This window comes from Pinus tabuliformis, chromosome 3_1 (assembly GCF_031772625.1).
Source record: "Pinus tabuliformis cultivar Carrire ecotype Pingquan chromosome 3_1, CPIR1, whole genome shotgun sequence".
In the NCBI taxonomy this organism is placed as follows: Eukaryota; Viridiplantae; Streptophyta; class Pinopsida; order Pinales; family Pinaceae; genus Pinus; species Pinus tabuliformis.
In genome coordinates, this window is record NC_142301.1 from 59,482,798 (window position 1) to 59,508,856 (window position 26,059).

A 26,059-nucleotide genomic window follows, 5' to 3' on the forward strand; every position below is an offset into this window, starting at 1 on the left:
CCCCATATGGAATCTCAATTTTCCCTTGACTAACAAGCATTGTTCACTTAGATGCACTAATGGATTATTGTGCCTAATGGTGAAGATGCAACACTAGACATTATATGTGATTAAGGCAGGGGGTTTTCATTATGGGTTGGGCAACTTAATTGGGACCCAAGTCCACTAGAGGAGCATATGACACCCTTCAGGTGAAGTGTTGAGAGCCATGGGACTCCTATACTTGCAGAGTATCATTGCTTCATTCCATGGACACCTAAATCACCACAACAATTTTCACTTTTCCCCTTATTATTTACGAGATGATGCATTTGGACCAACATGCCCCAACCGACTTAGCAGTATACACGTGGCTTGGTTGTTGATCTGAGGCTCATATGAGGTTTGTCTCACAATTTTAGGCATGGGAGGGCTACCAAAATTCTATGAGCCCAAAGAGATGCAGCATATTCAGACTATTTTATCACCATGAGAGCCATTGAAACCCATTTTTTTCCCCAAACACAAAACTGGGGGTCCACTTGATGATTTGCATGGATGTCTAGGGGCCAACCCCTAGTAGATGATTTATGGAGCCTTCTTGAATCACTTTGGCACAGAGAGAGCTCAACGCATGTATCCAAGAGGCCCACACAGTGATGACATCAGCGTTTTGGCCCTCTTTTGGGTTTATCTTCATGATTTTTCATTCGCTACGTGGTTGGCTTGTAACCACAATTAGTTTTTCCCTCAATTTGACAACTAGGAGGAGCTTCTAGGCTAAAATTGGACTTGATAGAACATGTATAAATAGATGATAGCTCATTTGAGCTACTCATCATCGTCACACTTGAGATTATACTTCTTGAGAAAAATCTGTACTTGTTTCTTTTGGCTATTGGATATATTTTGGATGCATTTCAATATTTGGAAGCTATTTTTTATTGTCTTTAGAGCTACTTTTTTTTTCAACATATATATATATATATATATATATATATATATATATATATATATATATATATATATATACATATACATATATCATGCTTGGAGAACTTCTAAATCATACATAATATTGCACAGGATTAGACCATGAGACCTATGGAGACCGATCCTCCACACCTAACCATTGGACTACATCCTTGGGGCTATCTTTGGAGCTACTTCTTAGGATAATGGATGGATATACTACATGTTGTATTGTAAGTGCTTTTTGTTGAAGATTTTCTATCTAGAAATTGTCTAATGTATGGAATTAATGCTTTTGGGTTATTCTATTTTGTGCTCTCATTGTTGAAAAATAATTTTGAAATGATATATAGTTGAGTATTGCATATCTTATTCATTGTATGACATGTAATGAATGTTCCTAGTAGAGGAAATATTTAATCTCTCCATCAAACTCCATGTTTGAAGTGGGTAAATGTTAAAAGTTGGTACCTAGGCATCAATTTTTTGCCTTATTAAAAACTATATAGCTTATCTATTTCATCCTAAACTCCATATGCCCAAAGTAAAAGGCACTAATCCAAGTCCTTGGTGATCAATCATAAATTTTCTCCCCTAAAATTAGTCCTTTTAAGGCTAGGGAGAAAATCTAGGGCTTGCAATGAAATTTTAGGGAGGAGGATTTTTTGTGATTTGAGAGCCTAAACATCAATCTTAGGGTTTAGGCTACCTATTATTCAAGTTTGGTGGACACCCATTCAAATTTCATCCATAAAATAAATTTCCTTATGTGTTGCTCCAAGAGGGAAAACCTAGTTCTTTCCTCGTCAACTTGAGGACTTCCTTGAAGGTTGTATGAGCTTGGTACTTGTTGAAATATATCATAAGAAGCCTTTTCTCTCAGGTCTTGACCTTGTGAATACATGTCACTATCAAAAAAATCTTGAAACCTTAGGTCTTAAGCCCTCTATCCTAAGGCCTTTCTTTGAGATCATTTTGCTTCTTTGAAGCCTTGAACCATTATCGAGTGTCTCTCTTAAATGAGTTCTAGCTTGATCACTTTGTGCCTTGTACATAGCATGTCTATTTTAAGTGATCTCCCTCCTACCAGGTCTCCTCACATTGGTGAAAGTTCGTAAAGAGCAAGGGGTTTTGGTTGTGGTGACAATGGGCCACTACCCCATTGTTAATACTTATTCTAGAATTTGTCTTGTAGGGTTTCCCTCTCCAAGACCTACTAGATTTTGTGGTAACATTTTTCATATCGTTGTTGAGGACAAAGCATGTCTACCTTTATGGAATATTTACCTTCTTCCCTATCGATAATATATATCATCATTTTGCGACTCCATTGGAAGAACAAAGCCCTTGTTCTTCATTGACCTTCAAAGTAAATTCATGTAGGGTGATGCAAGCATATTTCAAGGCATTTCAAGTTCACCTTGGCAACTCCATATATGAATCTTATGAAAATTTGCATGGAAAGAAATGGCTCACTGGAAAGACCTATTTTATATGTTTCAGTATGATGATCATGATGTCATTAGTAGCCAAGAGGAGCTCGATGCCCCTCCTAATAAATCTCTTGTCAACCATGAATTGAGGAGCCTCGTCAAAGTCCTGAAAGGGGGTTGTGGTTCTTCCCAAGATATAATGAATGTAGCACACCTTGTTCGTTCCTCGATGATCAAGATGATGTGGGTGTTGATATATATGAGCCATCTATCCCTTTATGTCATAAAGAGGATATGCCCGAGCTTGCTCTTCATCGAAAGTTTATGATCTTAATCATTGAATTTTTCATTCTTTCGTTGCAAGAGAGGTTGCATGAGTTGGATTCCTCTTTCCCTTCTATTAGCATTAGGTTTTCACCTTTCCCTAAAGGTCCAAAGGCAAAATTTATCAGTTCTTTTTGCAAAATCATGGTTAGTAAAGGACCTTATAAAAAAAATTGTGTAAATTGTTACTTAAGCATAGGAGTGTGTCTAATCATGTATTTTTACCAAACACTAAGATTATCCTGAGTTTTTCTCAGTGTAATTAACCTATCGCAAACCTATAGTTGGTGCTATGAAATATTTTTGTAGCGCGACACTACGAAATATATTTGTAGCACAGTGCTACGAAATATTTTCACAGTGCTCACTGAAAAATTTAAATTTTAGGTTTTCGAGCTGCAAAATTAATTTTTTTTAAGTGCCCAAGTTTTTTTCACAAAGACCTACCCCTTTTCATCAATTATGTGATAGCTAGCAGCATTTTGAAGCCCAAGAGAGACGTTTAAAATCAAACCCATAATTTTGTTTATAACCTACAAGAAATTTCTTGAGCAGTTTTCAACGTTCGGCTTTGGAAATTCAAGGTTGGGAAAGGTGTTTTTAACATCAAAATATTTGCAATATGGGTCTATCAGGTCATGTGAAGCGATTTGAGCCTAATGGGATGTATTTCAAAGTGTATCCAGAGATGTTAACATTGTTTAGAAATGCAAGATGGGAACTAGTGTTTCAACGCTTCAACGGGAACAACCTAAGTTGGTACCATAATTTCATTTACTCATTTTATGGAAACACAACAATAATCAGAACCCTTCAGATCCCAGTCATAGAGGAAACTATTGCAGAAGCTACGAGTTTGCTAACTAAGGGTGAGAGATAGTTTAAGAAGCAAAGATTGTAGAATGTGGACTTGAATTTTTTCTTGAAGGAGGAACTTCATAATCAAGATTGCAATGTTGGAGTCCTCCAAAATATGCTAAATCCTGAATGGTCCAATGCCCTCAGAATGGTGCATATTTTTTTCACCTATGAAGGCATGTATGCTAAATTCTATCTGTATCATATGAGGTTTTTATGTCATTTAGCAGGCTTTAGTAAAATGAATTTTCCATATTTCCTTCACTAAAGTTTGCTAAAGATGTGCACCAAAGTAAGAACCAGACCCAAGCTACAACCTCATGACATTTGTCATCACGACCTAATCAAAATATTATATACTTGTGAGCTAAACAAGCAAGCGGAGCAGTTGAGACAGAGAAACCTTAGACAACATGCACCTAGAAGACCAAGGATAGGCCAAACTAAAGTTTCTACTCAAACCCTAGCTCAGGAAACTAAGGGAGAGTCTAGTCACATCCTGATTGAAAAGCATGATGAAAACCCTATGAAAGAGCCAAGGGTAGGGTTTATGAAATAAGAACAAGAGGACAACAAAAAATGATGTTAGAGTAAGAAGAGGCAAAATAGAGAGCGACACAAAGTAAAAAAGGAAAACAAAAGATAGAATTAGAGGATGAAGAAGTTGAAACTGAACCTAGGTTTTACTCTAGAAAGCCTCACACTTGTCTTACAAACCAAATAAGATTGGGTTTAAAAGAAAAACAAACCCTAAGCTATCGGAGACAATGATTATTGATGAAAATGAAGAGACTATGTGGACTTAAAAGAGCAAAAAGAAGGCCAAAAAGTAGAGAAAAACATAGCACGTTGACAAAGAGGGGAAACAAACCCTAAAGGTTGAAAAATTCATACCAAGAGATACTAGAAGAATGAGAAGAAGCCAAGATAAGTTGAAACTCCTTGCTTAGGCTACAATAGCCATGAATAAATAATCAGTTTGCTTCAGGGGACAGGGAAATATTCAAAACCCTAATTTTATTGAACGAAATTTAATTCTACCTCAGCATTTTGACCTAATCAGTTTATCTTTTTTTACAGTAAGTTATTTTCAATATATTATAGTAAATCTGAAAGGGTTTTTTTGTTTGACGGAGTACAAATAATGCAAGTCAACATAAGGTGAAAAAATCCTTGAAAGGAGCAAGCGGTTACAAGCGCAGTTGCACAATTTCATCATGGTTTACAAGTTCATGCACCAATTTTTCTATAAAGAGGGAAGACGAGTTGTAGTTCCAGATATTTAACCTACATGGGAGTGAGCAGTTCTTGATCCTAGAATACAACTATGACTCGTCTTTGTTCCAAAATAATAGCAGGAGATATGCACAACAATTCTACAATGCATTTTGACCATTGTTATGTGCCATATTAGAGGTCTGAATAGCTGAAATGATTAGATTTTGTTTATTTTTGTTAATTAAACCTTCAGATATTGTAAATATTATGCAGTTATTACTACCATACTTTGTGGATCTTATCTTTATTGTATTTTTCCTATATATTACATGAGAAATGAGGAAAAAATGTTGGTTTTTGATGAAAGAATAACCATTGTCTGTGCGTTGAAAAGCTTTATCAATCTACAATTTTCCAAGATTAGTAGATTTTGATCAGTGATATAAAGATTCATGTGATGGTATGTCTTAGTATGTGTTTTCTATAGTTTCAATGTTTCCTTCTTTTTAATGTCATTTAAATGTATGGTCTTGAATATTTGAATAAGAGTAAATGTTACAAAATTAATCCTCGCTTTGATGGTTTGTTTCATAGATTTCAAATGGTTGCACTCCTATCTTCTAAAGCTACTTTAGGATTCATTTTATATGCCCTATTGTAGTGGACTGTTCTCCTATTTTCTCCTTTCATCTATAAGAATTACCAATATCTAAGATGTGTTATCTATCTTGCCTTTATCAATCCTGATCAAACAACTAGTATCTTGGAAAGTTGCCATAAACCCTAGATTATTGACTCCATTGCCCAATGGATGGTCTACCTCATTCCCAACCAAACCCTACATCAACACAACACAACTAAATATCTAGCTACTGTGTAAAAGTACAACCAATTACTAATCTATTGATTAGGCTACCAAAGAGAGCCCTATTTGGATTGAAAGGGCTAGCCTTCAATCTATAAGTTGATTGCAAAGGTTACCTTAGGAATTTCTCTCCTACATCCAAGAGGACATTTCTAAGTGCTAACACCATCCTCATCCATGATTCTCGATACATGGTCCTCGTATGTTCCTGCCTTCCACCCTTACCATTTGTTAAGAAAACCTTGCAATGGAGGATGTGTTGTTTGGTCGCCTATCTCTTGATCGCTTATAAGGGCAAGTGTTTGTATATTGATATAATGAAATGTTGGTTACATTATATATATTAATATACTTAGGCCATGCATTATACATATCAATATGTATTGTAGTGTATGATGCATTGCATGTTACTTTTTCATAGCTAACGTCATCATATCATGTTCTCATGCTAGATTGTGTTTAGATTAAACTTGCATCTTAGTATATATTTACTTTTATGTGTGGATTTATTATTTGATGAAAACATGTGTCATAAAAGTATGTCTAGTACACATGCTTCCAATAATTATTTTGTGGTGTGCAAGAAACATTTTTACGTCCCAGGAGATTTCTGGAGTTCTCATGACATTCCCATTTGAGTACATGGATCATGCGCTCTATGGTTAGCTCATGTCCTAGTTGGAGCCAAATGTTACCCACCAAGAGTGGGGACCCCTAAGAAAGTTGCTTTCCTAATCATCTTCTTTTTCCAGTGATGATTCCCATCAATAGCTATATCTTGAAGATCATCGTGCCATCCTCCGGCCTTAAAACTATCCTTATCTCACACTAATTCACATATTTGGCTATAATATGGTTAGTAAGAAGAGTAAAAGGTGTGTGTCATAGTATGTGGCCTAATGTGGTTTAATTTCAGGAAAAAGAATCATTTTTTAGGCATTTACTATGCACGGGCTTGATGGAGACAACCAAGAGATAATCTAGGGGGTTTTTCCACCTCATTAACTCCTTAGGTCGACTTGGGATCACATCATCCTCTCTCACCAATTCAAATTAATTGACTATCGAGAAACTCCTAGTATACGTGAAGCTCAAGAGGGACCAAATCCACCATTTCCAAGATCAAGGAGGGAATAACTCCTAATTTCAAGGGAGCTGCTACCAGCTACCCTTTTTGTATAAATAAAGAAGATGAAAATCTCATTAGGATTTGAAGTTTTGATTCAACTAGGTGTAGCTATTGAGCTCAAAGCTTAACATTATCATTTTGAAATTTTATGTGATGTATGAGACTTTTGCTTTCTGATAATGAGAAGTTGGTTATTAAGATTCATCTGAGATAGTTTCAGAGGGTTGAGACCCTTGTTTTTGGGCCCAACCCAAAGGATTTGGTCTTGCTTTTGTACTTGTGTTTTTTTCTTGGTTCCAAGCATTTCAAACCTTTCTTTCATTTAAGTAGAGGTTAAGCTATAAAAACATGTGATTGCAAGCTTCTACATCACCTCTCTTATGGGAGAATGGTTGGAAGGATTCATAGTATCAGTGCAAAAATATTGTGTTTATGATTTTTTGGAAATAGATGAATGTTAGTTGTTCTTCTTCACATTTTCTTTCTGTACCTCAAAAGTCAGTTCAATGATCAAAGTAGTTTTATGGTATAACTAGATGTTATTCAAATTCAACTCATATTTTCCATCATAGTTTATATCATTGTGTTAATGATCAATGGAGGGTTGTGTTTATTTGCAGGGGAGGGCAACTCTTTCACCTCCATATTCTCTTTCCATCCCTCATATTTGTCCCTAAGATTTGTTTCCATATTCACTCTTCCTAGTAAATTTAGGACATGTGGGCATTCATCCTTGTTCAAGACAGACCTCTAAGAGGTCATGGGCTTGGCTAAGAGGCTTTCCCCAACCTTCCTTCACTCTCTCTAACCTCCATACACCTCTTCATGCCATCAATACATCATCTCCAACATAAAAGGCTATCGGAACCCCTCCTACAGCATTACAGGTCCTCCTGTAAAATTACAAGACCTCTTGTAGTAGCACTTGTAGCAGGCCTGTAGCACCACTTTTTTTCACCTGTTTTGCTCCCCACTTCAACCTTAGCTCAGTAAAGATGAATAATGATCCTATTAGTGCTCAAATCATCCCCACATATGAACGAATCAAATATGAATTCACTGAGGACTCAGAATCCCTCCCACTTTAGGTGCTATAAGTTGATCTCCAATGCACCACAGGGGGTAACCTTGATGATAATTATATAATTTTTGATAAGAAAATATAATAAGGAAATTTTATGTTAAATTATTCATTGTAATATCTTTATGGTATTAATAGAGCATGATTTAATATCCAAAACAATCCTTGAAAGCTATAACTCAGATGCAAAATATGAATCTTAACAATTAAATTTCAAAATTAGATTATAAAAAATAAAAGAAAGACAAAATAAGAACAAACATAAAAGGCACAAGATACCAAATCATTTCAAAGATAATGAGAGATCATTGCAACATGTACAAATGTTCTCCAAGCTTCCATTCTAAATATCTGAAGATAATTGTGTTCAATAATAAATATTGAAACCTAAAACTTGCAAAGATGATATAGAAACTTATAAATTTTAAAATGTGAATGACATCATGCACAAACAAATTACAAAATGTAACATTGTAACAAATGTAAAACATAAATTTTCGTAAGTTAAGAGACAAGCTTCTAAGATGAACGACAATCAAATGTTTATCATCCAGTATTCAGATCGATAGTATGATATCAAAACATAAAAGACCAAATGAAATAATTTCTAAACGAGAACAAGTCTCAGATTTAGTTTTTTGCGATTGTCACACACACATAAACAAACACAACAAAATTCATCTAAAACATAAGGAAAATATTTCAACGATGTAATAATAGATTGTGTAACATGTACAAGCAGTTTTCACCAAAAATGAAAATTATCACTTCTGTCAACAACCCCTCCTTTACGGGAAACAGGGTCTTAAATAATTAGTCTGAAAAATAATTGATTGAGTAATTGTCTTAAATGTAACAAATCTGAATTAAAATAAAACAACTCATAAAATAAAATGTTTATACATTATGACACCTTCGCGGCTTTGAATTTTTGACTTTCTTCATTGTGCCCATAGGGGAGAAAGCATGGGCCCCACACATCCTGATTATTGGTGCCTGGGTCATGATCAAAGAATTTCACTCCAATATTCTAGCTACTTTGTTATGGATTGCATTGGTGGAATTGGTTGAACAACTCAAGTTGTTGAGGAGACCTATTCAATAACAAGATTTCATTTCAAATGGTTCCTCAGTTTAGCCATTTTATCCCATTCTACAGTCGCAACCAAGGACAATTTTTATATTTTGTTATAACCACCACTAATTGAGATCTAATATGATAACGAGTTGTAGGAAGGCTCTATATTATCTTGTTAATCCCAACCAAGATGGAAAAGTCTTTGCAAAGACCGTTTATGACTATAGTTTCTGAAATTGCCTCTTCACCTTGTATAGCCAAGCAACCAAGGTCTTGTTCTATATTCTTTAATTTATCACAGAATTCCTCTTGAGATATCACCCAATTATCATTTACCCAAAACAAAGGCGCTTCAAACCTGACAATATAGTTCTAATCGGCTCTAAAGTATTATATTTCCTTAGTAGGCTTTTCAAATTCTTCTCACATCACTTGTATCACAACACACTTTTATTTTAACATACAAAGAGAGAAAACACATTGATCTCTGGGAGGCAGACCCAACTCTCCCAAATTTCCATATTCCAAAGTGTTCAAAATACCAATGAGTGAATCAATATCTTTCAATGTTTCCTCAAGAATTGAGGTTGTACTTTTTGCTTCTAAGTTTGCACTCTTAATAATACCCTTTTCACAATTGGAGAGGATTTCAACATAAGCTATGACTGTAGAAATCTTTTATGCAATTTCCCTCTATATCTTCCCTTTGGCCTGTATTAACACTTGCTTACCTGTGTGAGTAACTCTAATCACTTCCCATAGGGTCTTAATCTCATTATGATTTTCCAGCAGAGTAGCTTGAATTTGCTTGATCTCATCATTTTTTCAATTTACCAAATTCTCTCCTCTATGTTCAGCTCTTTTCTTCTCTGGCTGGGCTAGTTCCAGTTCTTTCTCTAACTTATTTATATTAATATCTTTTAGTTGGGAATCTTCATTTTCAGATGCTTGATCAAATTTAAGAGCTCAATCAACTAAGGATTTGTATTCTGCCAAGAGATTGAGGTGATGCTCCTCTTTTTCGCGGGATTTTGTCTTCAGTAGCTCCATTTGTTTAAGGGTCTCTCGAATTCTTCCTCCTTGATCCATAAGGATATTTCCAACTCTTGGAGATGGGTTTCAACCTCTTCTTTTCTTTCAAATTCCTAAATGAGAACATGAGGGTCGTGATAAGGTATTTTTCGATTAGCCTGTAAAGCTTTGATCTCTTTTTCTTTCTCTTCCAACAACTTCTTAACAGGCCCAGTGTCCTTAGGTTGTCCATACTATCATAATGATATATCTTCTAAATATTTTATTCGGTTTATTCTTGTCTTTAGAGCCACACATGCCACATGCAGCTAATCAGAAATCTTTTCAAACATTGCTTGCATTTTTCTATTTCCTGCAGTTGAGTCAAGCAATCTCTGAGCCACAATTTCGCCTGTGTGTTAATGAAGATTGATAACATCCATATCAGACACCTTCCCCAAGTTAATAGCTAGGGAAGAAGTCTAGGATCCCAACACCTATTGATTTTCCTCAATTTATGGTTGGACAATTGTAAGGTTCAAAATATTTGTTTCAAAGTCAGTGGTAGAAATAAATTGGGGTCCACTTGTAGAAATTACATCTTTAGGTGCTAGAACCTCTGGTGGCTGAGATTGTTCTGATAATAAATTCAACTTTGTACCAGTCGCCATTATTTGTTTTCCTTTAGTAAAATTTTGTTTAATGTTAAGGGAATGTGCCCCTGAATCTCTCAACCTTACGTCATCAATATCTTGTTTTATTTTCTTACCCAACTACTCTACCTCTTTTTCAAACATGTCAGTGTCAATATCATCTTCCTTTGCCTTTACATGTCGTGATACTTCAGATGGGGTTACAATCTTTACCTTTCTTTTTGTTGGAGTGGCTAGAGAGACAGGGGTTACTAGTTTTGCTTTGATCTCTTGCATGTGTATTTCAGTACAACCTGGAGCAACGTGAGTTCTTCCTTTGTTTTTTGTAGGTACTGGTGGTATTTTCTGTGTGATATCATCCATAGATAACAAAACATTCGCCACCTTTTCCATTACAAGCTTGCTCTCATGAACATAGGTTTATATCCTTGCTTGCTTATTTAATCCCGAGATGATTCCCAAAGGATCATAATGCCATATATTGTCATGCAGAAATCCAAATGACAACATTTCCCTTTCTAAGATATCTATAACACTTTTATTTTTGGCAATTAGGGGTGTGCATATGGATAGGTAAATAATGCTCCTTTTTTTTCTTAGAGACAAAATGTAATTCATTTATCCCCCGATCAGGGTGGAGGAGATGGGGAAGCACAGCAAAATAATGGAATGGGCGAGGTGGCAGGAGGAACCACCGAGAGTCATTAATAACACACAAACCGGAATGATGAAGCTCAGAAGTCGCAAGATCCCGAGGCCAGGATCTGTCAGGGCAATTAAGACAGGCGATGGGAAGAAGGGAAGTGATCAGAAGAGGAGGGGAGATGGTAATAAAGGCGGCGTAGAAGCGCGAGGTCGAAAGGTAGATTGTAAGATTTTAAAGGGTTCCCCAAAGAAAGGCAAGCGTTGAAAGAAGGAGATGCAGGGCAGAAGAAAAGGAGTGGAACTCCAACAGAGGCTGGTGTTGCAAAGGAGAAAATGAAGAACTTTTAAGAGCATTTGGAGCTGGAGCGATAAGGTAGCCCTCTCCTACATACAGATAGTGAGTATAGGTGGTGATTTTGCAAGACACTCTACAGCTACAATGAGTGAGATAGAGATGGAAGCAGCCACGAAAATGGAGGTAAATGAGGCAGGGCATAGTAGAATCATGCGCAAAACTTGGGAGGGCATAACCCAGGACCAGGTGACAGGGGAAAAACATGTGTTTGACGAGGAAGTTGAGATAACAGATAGACCACACCAAACTACAGCCAGGAAAGCAGGAGAAAGGAAAACCCAGAGCCCAGGGGGTAATCAACAAGGCACAAGAACAGATGTCGAGAAGAGAACCAGAGGACACCGAGGTGATGGAGCAACAGAGAGTATAAATTTTGAAATTGGGTAGGGAAGTGAACCAACAGTCAAGAAAGGGCCCATGCATCCATGTAGGAGAGGCAGGTGTCGAGGCAACGGCTGAAGCAAGAGATTCGAAAGGCTACAGGCGAACCCGGAACCGCCAGCGGAATAGAGACGAGGATGTTGAACCATGAATCAGATGGTTCAAGAAGCGGAGAATGCCTACAAAGAAGGCACGAATGCTGAGATCCATAGGATAACTCAGGAGATAGAAGCCAAGGCGTTGCAAGAGGATTCAGAAGCTGAGATGGAGGACTGGGGAAATTTGATTCCCGATCCATGTAATACCAGAAGTCGACTATCTCTTTATAGGCAGGCATTACATGTTTACTGGGTTGTAAAGATAATTATGGCAAAAGCGATGGAACAAGTAGCAATGGAATTGGCTGAGGAGGCCCAGGGCATCCCGAACTTAAAGAAAGAAATGAAGAACTTCCAGATTACCCTGCTCATGCAAGATGAAAAGCTAGAAGAAATTAAACAACTCCTGAAGATGATAGTGCTAGAGACAAAAGCTGAAGAGACCCTGCCCGAAAATGTGGTAGACTAATCTGTCATGCTTCATTTATGCTTTTGCTTAGTTTTTGTTAGTTTTGTTAAGAGGTTGTTAGATAGTCAAGTCTTCAGCTTCATTTACAGTTTGTTTACAATGCTGGACAATAGCAAGTGTAGTGCTTTTGATAGTAAAGTTCACTTGGCATGGACTGATAGACTGAAACTTTTCTTTTACTGGATGACTATTAAGGATTTTAGGTGGCAAACAGACCCGGTTTCCCTTCGGGGCGGGTTGAGGTCACCAAACTTTTGTAACTATTATAACCTAATGCAATAGAAAATGAAAGATCCCACTTTTACCGACAAAAAAAATAAATGTAATTCATTTACAACAATATTTTGTCTCAAAACTTCATAAGAAAAAAATAAGGGTGAAACATACTTTGGTAGCTGAAAGGGATGCTTTTCAAAACCATATAATTGAATCACAGTAAATTTAGGGTATAAAAATCAACTCCCTATACTTTGCTCTTCACTAAGCCTTAATATTCTTCTCTGCTCTTCTGAAATTCTATCTACCTCTACCTTTGTTATTTTAACCTTTAGAGGATATGCAAAGCAATCCATATATTAAGAGTATGAGTGAGGAATACGTTGAGGATAAATTGCATCAGTCCATTTGTAAATTTCCTTCTCTTTATTATCGACATTCATAACGCTCATAAGGAGCTTGGTAGATAGAAAATAGGAGGGGTAATTGAAGAGGACTAGATGGATTAAATACGTACAGTGGCGGCAAGAGCTAAATGGGACAACAGTATACAGGTTGACTGAGAGGGCTCGGGCTAGATTTTTAGGAAAATTAATCATTTGGTGGTCTGGTTGGAGAGTGACGAATTGTATGGCTAAGAAGACTGACTCGTCCATTTTTGTATCGTCTTCTAACTCGAAGATAATGGAAAAAAGAGAAGTTGGTGTTTGAAAAAAGGGTTTTAGCAATTTCGTTGGTATGGGAAATTGCAACTTTAGCTTCGGATCGATATTTTTGAATAAGGTTTTCATAAATTCTAATTTATCGTCTTCTGCCCAAGTAATAAATTCTTGGTATAACCCCTTATCAGTTATATCAATTCCTTGGGCAGGAATGCCTAACATCTTGGCAAATATTTCTTCATCTAATTTCAAGAAAACCTTACGGTTCGAGGTCATAGTGCCTGGTGAGAAATAGAATGGAGTTGGGGTCGAAATGAATAGGAGGAAGGGTGGCGTCTAAGATTCCAGACTTCAATAGGCATATATCATCATCTGATACACTGGTGGAAAGGGTTAAAGTCCTTTTAAGAGTGAGAACGTCTATAATACAAACTTTAGTGTCTTGAACCCTGGCTAGCTCATTTACCAGAGCTTCCTTAACCGAAGACTCAAACATTATCAGCTTCTGCAAATAAATTACTAGCCTGGTGAAAGCAAAGTAAGCGAGAGTAACTTACCAGTTTAATGGAAACGAATTATGCATGTTGCACTTTCTTAGAGGTTAGCTTCCACCATTGACGGGTTCCCAAAGTGACATGTAGAAGCAAAGGAGAAATGAATGAATCGTAAAAGGTTGGTGACATTAAGGTTAAATGAGGGTTACAGGGATAATTAATGCAATACAACAACTATTGAGCGGTGCCTAGTAGATTCGTCGAATGAGAATATGGGTCCTACCTGTCAGGCATAATCGCATGGTTAAACTCCACACAAGTAGGAACCCGACAACTATTGATGTTTGAAGAATTGGACGGTTGGGATGATATCGGGTCGGTGGAACACATTATCTATCATGCATGTTCCAACCCAATGTGAATCGGGAATCATCGGATCATCTTGGTCTCAACGGTCCTGATCCAAAGGGTGGAAAGTCCGCCTCTAACCTCCACACATGTTTGGGTGAGATGAAGGAGATCGAGAGGGTGATCGTGCATCAAATGATCAAGGAAAAGGAGAGTAAATTAGATCTTATTTGTGTCAAGTTTTTATGATAAAGTTAAATATCAGGCATGAACCAATTTGATGGGTCATTTCTACCGTTGGTTTCATAAGGGAGTGAATCAATCGCTCAGATCTGCAAATGTGTTACCATATACCTCTATCTCCTTAAATAAAAAAGGTTTAATTAATCTAGTTCACAATTGCGTGTTATAAAGTTTGAAACAGGGTGAATTTTACTACTTAACAGACCCAAAGTTGTGATTTAATGATCAAGAGAAGCTCCTAGACCACTCCAACCATTCCTTGTCCTCACTACAAAAACATAGTAGAATTAATGTTTTTCAATCATAAGCATGATGTAGGTTAGATTTCTGATTTTCAAGAAAGTGTGAAATAGGTAGATGGTACATGCTGGTTTGATGAATTATGGAAGATAGAGTAGCTTTCCTTCTGCAAGTAGATTAGCCCTTTTCCTTTCATGAAATGATTAGTTAACATCTACAACTTGAGTAAATGGAATTTTCATTTTCATAGTTAGAACCAGTTCTTAATTGTTCTTTCATCAACAAGTTTTCAGTATAGTTTAGTAGGAGGAATGGTCTCTAAAAATCTTGATCTAATGTCATGACTAAGGGTGTCATAAGTAGAATCTAACCTGCTATGCATATAACACTGTCACCTCTAAGTTTGTATGAACCCTAGGTTGATAATTTGAGTTGAAGAGCCCTTAGAAGTTGCAACATTCTTGGTGCCATACCAGGGCTCACCAGCCAGTATCCCCTAAGAGACACCTCATAGCTGATGTGATGTGCCACTTTATCTCCGCTCCTTGCACCAATTATATGTTTCCTTGCCAAAATTTTAAGAGCATATGTTAGAAGGTGGAAAATCCAATCCAAAAGGTATGCTTTTCATTATGCAATTAGGTGCTTATGCTTATTTTTCATTGGGAATTTTGGGCATGGATCATTGGGTAACTTGGAAGAAGGAATGGATTTGACCATGATTTTGTTCCCTTACCTTAAATGGGGGGCTAATATTCAATCCTAGTCTCATGGGATCTCCCATATTGGCCTTCATGCTTTAGGAAGGGAACTACTTGGGAAACCTCGATTTTGGTAGCATGGTCATGTTTTCCTATTCCACATTTTCCACTCCCCTCCACACATTACAAGTATTATCTCACATTTTTCCTTCTTTGGGCCCACATGACCATTGGGTCCACAAGGTACTAGCATAGCCCCTCCCCTTGTCCACATATTTGGGTTGAGACTGGAAACATTGCCTCAAAGGTTGATGACAATAAAATAAAGTTAAAAGCATATCATTGCCACAAGCAAGAAACAAAAGAAAAATAATATTATAGAATGCAAAAGATGGTCGAGACATTTAATAAAGCACGTGGGAGAAAGCCAAACATGATACCATTAAGGAGCCCATGCACGTCCCAACCCCTAGTGGGCGATGAACTACCTCACCTTAAGGGGGAATGATTGCTTTACATCATTCACAACATGCACTCGTTTCTTGGATCCCTTAGCAGTAATACGAAGAAAAAAAATCAAGAAAAATAAAAATGAAAATAAAGATGGGCAGAAAAACAAAGGTTGGGGTAACTCATGTACCCACAATTTCTCCCTCCTTACATATATATACCCAATATGTGGACGTCTCTCATCATTGCAATCATTGTACCCATGGAATTTGCCTTGAGACCCTCATGTCCACATCCATTTTATCATCACTCACATGCCACCTATTAATTTAAGGATGTACGAGGGACATGTCTTCCCCTTAAGGGCTGCAACACCTAATAGGATTGTTTATTAATGGCTTCTACCTAGGGAGGTAACACTACTTTGAGATCAAAGCCCTAAATTTGGAAGAGAAGACCCATATGAAGTATTAATTTTCCCTTCACTAACAAGAATGGGTCACTGAGATGCACTAATTAATTATTATAGCTAATGGTGAAGATGCAACAATGGAAATTATATGTGATTGGTTGGTGGTTTTCATCATGGGTTGGGCAACTTAATTGGGGCCCAAGTCCACTAGGGGAGAATATGACACCCTTCGGGTGAAGCGTTGAGAGCCATAGGACTCCTATACTTGTAGATCATAATTACTTCACTCCTTGGGCAACTACATCACCATAACAGTCTACACTTTTCCCCTTATTATTTATAAGGTGATACACTTGGACCAACATCCCCCAACTGGCTTAGCAATATATACGTGGTTTGGCAGATGATATAATGCCCATATGAGGTTTGTCTCATCATTTGACGCATGGGAGGGCTAGCACCATTCTTCGCTCCCTCAAATATGGAGCAGATTCAAGATATTCTATCACTAGGAGACCTATGAGACCCATTTTGTGCTCCAAACACAAAATTGGGGGCCCTGTCGTGGCGGAAAAAGTCGTTTGTGCGGACACAACTGACCTCCCTAGGAGTCTAAACTCTCTAGCAACAAACAAGACAAAATGGAACGATCTTTCTCTAAATACACCTTTTAAAACATGAAAACTACAAAGTGTTTAGGCTTACCTTATTCCAAAACGCTGTTGTTGTAGTCCGTCCTTGCCGATCCGGATGAGCTCCTCCTTCACATCAATTCCTGCAACCACAAACAATCAAACAATTACCAAGCACTTGCATCTCATATAATAAAACATATATTCAACATGCAGACCAAGGAACACATGAAATAACTCATTAACACAAGCTATTGAGAAAAATGAACCAGTTTGTATTAATAACGAAACAAAGAAACTCTTACAACCTGGCCTTGGTGTTGTGCAAGTTCCTCCCAGGGTCCATCAAGGGTTTTCCTCTACTTTGACAAAGCTCACCCACTTCCAAGTAGAATCAAGCAAAGACAATCTCTCCTCACAAGGTTCTAAATGGGAGTCCTAATTCCTGCAGCATTTACCCAAAGAAAATGTATAGCTTCAACCTCCCCTCCCTCTGGCTCAATGCCTTTATTTATAGTGCTGTAAAGAGGTTATTCAGGTCCACCATCAATGGGATAATCCCCCTCTTTGGGTGGGATAGCTCCCTTATTGATGGGATAAGTTCCTCCTTAATAGGGATACATGAACCAGCTGGAGGCGCATCCATTTCATCAAACCGACCTCTAGAAAGTTCTAGAAGTAACCACAAGTAACTTTTTTAAGATGAAACTTGCGCATTTTGCCTTTTACAGAAGGACGCACCTGTCCCTTAATATACAGAGCGTCCAAGGACGCAGCCTTTGTGAACATTGTAAGCGTCCCCGCAGGTAAGGCTTGAGAGAACCTGCGTCCCCAGAGATAATCACATTTTTTACAAGACTTTCTCCCTTTTTTTTGAGTTTGAGATGGATAGCAGAGGCATAAGACTTGCCTAAGAGGGTAGCATGACTGTTGATTGAGCCATACTAACTGTAAACAGTCATGGTGACAATTTTTAGTGTAACAGATTGCCCCCTAAAGTGCGAAGCCTGGAATAGATTAGGGTTTTGTAATTCTAGGAAGGGTGAAGCGCTTTATCATTTCAAGGATTGTCTTGTGGATGACCTGGTTGGAACCTGCAATTTTCAACACAAAATACATGTATAAGATTATATCATCACTGAGGTAGGCATTCCCATACTCAGATTCAAAACTTTAACTAATGGACTAACTACTCTGATACAGGAATGATCTTGCAGTACATCATTTTAATAGACTTTTGTAGACACAGTATGGACGCAACCATCTGTTTATGATTAGTCTACATAGATAATGAATACAAAACTCCTCGCAGCCTGGATGGTAGAAACTAGATCCAGGGTCTTCACTTCTACTTCCCGAATTGGTACGATCCTAGCCATGTGATTAAATGATTTGATGTCGAACATGTTAGAAACCACTTGATTACCAGTCGATGATGTAAACTGTTAACAAGCGTGAGAGAGACCACCAGTAATGTCAATGGTTCTCAAAGTACCAAGCACAACCCGTGAAATGTGAATAGATGTTTTGATGTCGAACACTTCACGGAATACTTTGATTGAAATTCAATGATGTAAACTGACGTCGAAGGCGAGAAACCTGCCATTGATGCATGCAGACTTCAAGGTACTGTCGATTCCTAAGTCATCTTTCTAAATAATGTGTCGATGTCGATAGAAAGCGACCCGTTGCAGGCAAGCCCGCAACACGAAATCATTGTTCAAGTTGAAGAAATGTTGCTGTAAGGACTGACTCAGGGATGGTCAAATGGATGACAAGTATTTTGCAGATGAAAGTTTTGCTTGCAGACCTCTTAAACACATAATGACACGACAGATGGCTTGGTGACGAATAACTCAAAGTTAATCCCCGGAACCCGGTTAAAGACTTTCAAAGTGGTTTGATCAACTGTGAGGTAAAAGATTTCCCAACCCGGGTGAATGAAACAGTGTCGTGTTCAAGAGTGGTAATAAAGTTTCTTTTGAGACAAAAGGTGACAAATAGGTTCATTCTTCTCTCTTTTCCCCCACCATTTCTGGCAAGTACCTCTTTATTTTTAACAAGCTTGAGGAGGATAACACATGCTTGATTATAAGCTCATCCTTCGGACGAGTCCAACCTAGTTTAAATTCGAACCCTAGGAAGGAGTGGTTCGTTCCTGTTTGTAATTGAACAGGTCCTCTACTGTAAAAGTTTAACGAGCCCAGTATAGGAGAAACTCGGCGTTTTTCAATTTTAGAGAGTCTGAAAAAACTAAAGGAGACTCCACGTTGAACTTTTTCGTACATTTGTGTCCCTCAAGCCCGAAAAAGTATAAAATAATACCTGGGGGAACCGCTTGATCTTGCGACCAAGGAGTACTTTCATAATAGTGTCGTTGACCTGAAAAGTAAAAAGCGATCAAGGACACGTCGTTTTATTTCCTTATCGAGTTTGAAACGACAAAAACCCGGCAATCGTTTCCTGATTTTGCGGTCAGAAAAGAGCTAAAAGGGGACCGTCTTTTAATTCCGTTTTAACGAGTGTAAAAGAAACGCTCGGCGATCTTTTCATGTTTTAGGAGTCAGAAAAGGGCTTAAAAGATGACTCTGATATTTTTGTTTGTGAAAAATGACAATTTCCCTCGAAATCCCTTTGTCCTGCACAAAAGCAACACATTACTCATACCTGTTTAAAATAGGCAAAAATACATCGAAAAACATCTTTTCATGGTAAAAAATGAACTAATTCATCCAAAAAACCTATAAAAAGATCTTTTACCATGTCATTTTTACCGTTTGACTGTTGAGGTTGAAAAAGGAGCTTTTGACAAGAAACTTCCCGTGGTCGCTGCGGAAAATCCGACCGTCGGAATCGAACGCCGTCTTATCCAGGTATTTTACACATCCTACTCTGCATTTCTATCCGTTTAGAATTAATTTTTAGGTCTTAGTTTCATTTTTTGGGGGGGTTTTGGTTTTGGAATGCGCCTCTCGGCGAACGCGGGTGCCCTTTGGGTGACCCGCGTCCCCCGACTTTTTCCTATACAGGAAAATGGTCGGAAGACACAGTCCGCCTTCAGGCCAGCCGCGTCCGGGCGCCCTGTGCTGGAAAGGCGGGGTGCGTCTTCCGTGAAACGCGCATTTCAAAACCCCAACCCCCTCAAATAACTATCTAAAAATTCCCAAATCAATTTCTAATGACTATTTCTGGTGTGCAGGGCATTAACCATGTTAGATTGGAGAGAAAGAGAGCATGTAGAGGATGATGAAGCTACAATAAATCATCAACCTTCCCTGGATGCCCTAAGAGCATGCGGGTTATACAAATACTGGACCATACCGGGCATGAGGGGCCAGGTAAAATTCTTGGAATGGCTGGTTGAGCGATGGAACGTTCAAGAACAATGCTTTTACATAGGAGGGCACCAGCTCGAGATAGAGCCCTCGGATGTATACTTTCTTACTGGCTTGCCGAACAGAGGCGAGCAACTCAGTCTTGCGGGGACAAGGCCGGGTGGCCAATCCCTTGATAGTCTCCGTGACGAGTGGTGCACACCTGGGGCTCACCATTCGAAAGGCATAGAGATAAAACACATCACTCTGCATGAACTCAAAGTCATAGCGTTCACGGTTACCAGAATTTGTGGCGCGGCCGCTTTACACATTGCTTCCGGATCCCAAATGCGGATGGCAATTGACTGTTACCAAGGCACCATTTTCAACTGGTGTGAAGCTGTGTCGGCTCATATGAAGAGCCAACTGACCAAGGCAAAGAACGGATGACTAAAGACTTTTGGATATGGGCCTCTAGTCGTGAGCTTTGCCTTGGAGAGAGTTCCAATGCTGATCCCTCAGCAACTCACTGTTGATATCTTGGGTCCTCGGGAGCCAAAGCTGATACGATGGGTTGCGGTAATGGCCCGGCATCCTGACGAGGGCACGGCGGTGGTTCGATTCTCAGATAGTTACTTTCACTGGTTAGAGGACCAGGTTTTTTCGATATAGGACTTTCTGTATGCCGGAGTGGATTTTAGAGGTGATCCGGACATGGTTCTTCCACCGGGAGAACAATGGGATGACAGAGGTACTTTATTTTTCACAAGTTTTCTAATTATGTATTTTTTTTATTTTTCATATATATCGTCTCAAAACTAACAGTAAAATTTTCAAAATGCAGATGTTGGTCCACAGCGTCCAGCCAACCTCCGGCCTTTTGATAGACTACATCTAGCTGCACCGGTACTGGCCCCACAGGACGCGGCTGCAGAAGTACTAGCTGAGTTGGAGCATGATCTAGAGCGTCTCACGGCAGATATACCTGAGACTACTATGGACGACATTCCTATCAGGCTTCAGCGCTTCGTAGTCGCGGTCCCTGGACCGTTTAGGAGATTTTTGCGTAAGGTAGCCCGCGCAGTGGTGTCATACAGAGAGCACCACCAGTGATTGACTAGTCACTTTTGTAGTCACATGTGACATTTTGACTTTTTGTACTATCATTTTGCCGATCATAAGGTGTTTTCAACCTATGATTGAAGACGATGTATATATTTTTTGACACACTTCTATCTATATATATCACTATTACTGGCTTATCCTGTTTAACATATGTGATGAAATGTTTTTAAATTTACTTGCATGATTATTGTAAATGTCTGTCCAACATTCGAGAAGCAATTGCATCTGCTAATGTATTCAAAGACCTTGGAATATGTTGATATTCAATGTAATCAAATTCACGTTCCAAGAGACGCACTCTCAAAAACAACCTTAATAACACAAGATTTCTGATGGCATAAACTCTATTAAGCTGTAATACAACAAGTTCAGAATCTAACCTCACTATCAAACGTCGAATTCCAAATGAAATAGATTCGGATAATAATTCGATCACTGCACTGTATTCTGCAATGTTGTTCGTTGTTTGACCGAGGCTTACCCCATGCATAGAAACTAACTCGTCAGAGGGCGAATAGATAACCCAAGCTGCGGAAGAGATATTCCGTGTACTACGACAAGCACCATCAGCAAATCCAATGTATGTTTGGAGAGGCGTCGACATCTGCAATATCAAGAGTAAAACCAAGATAAGCCAGAATAACGACGAAAAACCACACTCTCTAAGCTAAGCACACTGACTAAACTAACACACTCGCTAGCTAGAAAGAAAATCTAACCTATCTAAAAATTTCTCCATACCCATCATTTAAGCATAATACCTCTTTAGGTAAAGTCCATTTCTGGGTTTACCCAAAGAGTCCCCATCAAAGTCAACTAGCTCATAAGCCCCTTTTGCTAGCTTTCGCTTTACAATGTAGGGCCCATGCCACATGGGAACGAATTTTCCGGCACCTAGCTTATCGTTAGCTTGATCATATAATAGTACTAGGTCTCCTTCCGAAAAACTTCGAGGGGTTACATTTTTATCATACTGAGCTTTCATTCGTTTCGCGTGAGTCTCGATAGCTAATGTAGCGTCACGTCGAGTCTCATCTAATTTAGCTAAGTACAATAACCGTTTCTCCTCTTCGGAAGTAGCTGGAAGTAATTCGACAGCCATTTGAAGTGATGGGATTTCACATTCAATGGGTAACACAGCTTCCAAGCCATAAACTAGCTGGAAAGGAGTGAACCCTGTTGAATTTTTTACTGAGGTTCGATATGCCCATAGCGCCGAAAATAACATGTTGTGCCAATTCGTTCGATGGATACCAATGATCCGTCGAATCATGATGACTAGAACTTTGTTGATAGACTCAACCAAACCGTTGGCTTGCAGATAATAAGGAGTAGAGCTATCGTGGCGCAAACCAAGCTGGCTTGTAAGCTCAGTCATCATGACGTTTCGAAAATGGCTCCCATGGTCAGTAATGATTGCTTGTGGGACACCAAACCTAGTTATGATATGATTGAATACGAAAACTGCAGCTGTCTTGCCGCTTGCGTCGAATGTAGGCATCGCCTCGGCCCATTTAGTAAAATAATCAACCGCGAGGATGATATACGCATGCCCCCCGGCCGAGTGAGGGTTACAAGTAATAAAGTCGATACCCCATTTGGCGAATGGACCAGCGGCAATTATAGGGTGGAGAGGAGCAGGTGGAGCGCGCATCTTGCGATCAAACACTTGACAGTTGTGGCATTTCCTGACGGCAATGATACAATCCTTAAACATAGACGGCCAGAAATAGCCAGCGCGCAACACCTTCTGAGCTGTGGCATACCCAGACATATGACCGCCACATGCTCCAGAGTGACAATCATTCAAAACTCTCTCAGCCTCTTCGTGTGTTAAACAACGTCGAAAAACTAAGTCTGCCCCCCGGCGATATAGTGTATCTCCAATAATTTTAAATTGCTGGGATTGAAACCGAATTTTTCGACGTTCTTCTTTGGAAGCTTCAGGCCGAAAGGTTTGGGTTTGGAGATAGATGATGATATCCCCGTACCACGGATCTAAAGTACTGATAAGAAACAAAGATTCGTCCGCAATGGACTCCTCTGCCACGGTCTCTGTGTCAGTACTCGGGAAATCACACATCAACTCCGCAAAAACTAAGGATTTCTTAGACTTAGACTTCTCGAACTCCAAGTCGAACTCTTGCAGGATGACAATCCATTTAGAGTACTTGCCCCCTAGCAATTGTTTTGTCAAGATATAAATCATAGGGTTGCAATCCGAAATAACTGTAGTTTTACGGAGGAGAATGTAGTGACGAAAACGCTGGACAGCTTGAACGGCTGCCAGGGCCAATTTCTCCACATGCGAATATTTTAACTCAGTGGGATTTAAGGTCCTACTAAGATAATATATCACATGTTCCGCTCCGAACTCATCTTCTTGAACTAACACCATTCCTATGGTGGAATGTGAAGCTGCGAGGTATAAGAAGTAGTCCTGGTTGTAGTTGGGAGGATGCAACAACGGTGCATGGGTCAACGCGTGTTTAAGTGCATCAAAAGATTGTTGAGCAATCTCGTCCCAAAAGAATTGTGCGTTCTGTTTCAACAACCGTGTAAAACCTTTAGTGACCTCGGCGTAGTTTGGGATGAATCGGCGTAAAAAGTTCGCTTTCCCTTGCAAACTTTGGAGTTGGCGCAAACTCGAAGGAGGAGGCAATTTGATGATAGCTTCGACCTTCGAGGGATCGACGCGAATGCCGGTTTTTGAAACAACAAATCCCAGCAATCGACCTGTTTCTATACAGAAAACACACTTGTGGGGATTCAACCGAATTCGATAATGCCTACACCTCATGAAGATTGCTCGTAAATGGACAAGGTGATCAGCTCGATGTAAAGAATGAGCAGGCAAATCATCGAGATAGGGTTGCACAATGTGCTTGATGTCATGAAATGCATAAGACATCGCCCGTTGAAAAGTGGCCCCGACATTCTTAAGCCCAAAAGGTAACTTGCAATAAGCAAATGTCCCCCATGGACAAATGAATGCCATTTTTGGTTGGTCGGCAGGTAGAATATTGATTTGATTATAGCCTGAAAAGCCATCCATAAAGGAAAACAGCTCACTTCCGGCACAATCATCAATAATTTGATCGATATAAGGCGTAGGATAGTTGTCTTTTGGACAAGCTCGATTTATATCCCTATAGTCGATACAGATTCTTATTGTTCCTTGTTTCTTGTTAACCGAAACAATATTCGATACCCAATCCGTTAATGGGATCAGATAAATGAAACCTGCTTTCAACAGCTTTTCGACTTCTGCTTTAATCGCAGCCGCTTTTCGAGGATGAATCTGACGCAACCGTTGCCGGACGGGTTTAGCATCCGGGTAGGTCTTTATTTCATGAACAACAATGGCAGGATCAATTCTCGGCATTTCCTCGTAAGACCAGGCAAACACGTCGCGGAATTCTTGGAATAGGGCCTTGTAAGTTTGGATTTCATCTTCTGTACAAGCGGCACCTATATGAATGTTTTCCTCGATTCCGGGCTTCACTGAAATATCAATGGGAATAGTACGAGAAATATTCCCCAAATTCAACTCTGAATCAGAATGTTTCGTTGGATCCTGAGCGTCTTTGACATATTCAGCGGTAAAGATTGATGAAAAATCATTTTCAAATGCATCATCCTTAGATAAAAACGAAGATCTGTGATGGAGATCCTCCCATGGTAGATCATCTACACTTAGGATTTCGCGAAGTTGTTCGTCAGATGACACGACTTCGGGAAACGCTATCCGTTCGAAGGTTGAGGTGAAAAGTGATTCTTCACTGACCACATTCATTTGGTCGATTTCGGTTGAATGCGAGTTGGTAAAAGACATGACAGCTTCATAAGCAAGTTCATATGGACTCAAAGGCATAGCATCACCGAATGAGTCTATCTCAGAGTCAGATGGGACAATCCAAGGATCGTCGTAAATAATGTTTTCTGATGTAATCATATGAATTGTCGCAAATGAAGGGTCTACGTTGAGTGGAGGGAGAGGAAAAGTTCCCAGTAAACCGGAATCCTTAACTAAACCTACACCAACGTCCCTATAAGGGATTGTCGTCTTACCGACATGCTGGATACTCTCTGAAGAGGCTGGGTCGGATGAAAAGTATGTCAGCTGATCAATAGTCACGATCTTACCGTTATATGGAAACTTAATTACTCTGAAGACCGATGAAACGACCGCTGTCATAGCATATGACCAACTTCGACCCAAAAGAAGGTTGTAGTCTAGAGGGGCATCAACCACTTCCACATCCAGACTAACGGTTTTACCTTCTACCCCTATAGGCAATTCTTGTAGAATACCAAACGGACGGAACCCACGGCCATCAAAGGCCTTAAGGATGGTGGGGGATTGGTTCAACGAAGGAGAACCAAGCGATCTCCAACATTGAATCGACATAATACACGTAGAAGCTCCCTCATCAATCACAGTCCGATGAATAGGCCTGTTTTTGACTATCACTGGAATTTGGAAAGCCATTTGATGGGGGAGACGTGGCGTACTATTTTCTAGATCAAAGATCATTAGGTTCGGGTCCTGAACATCGACAGCTCCGATAGCCGACAAAAGCAATTTCCGTTGTGCTGGGCATGATTGCAGCACTTCGAGTGCCGACATTGCTGAAGGTGAAACAGCTAAGTCCTCAACAATGTTGTAATTC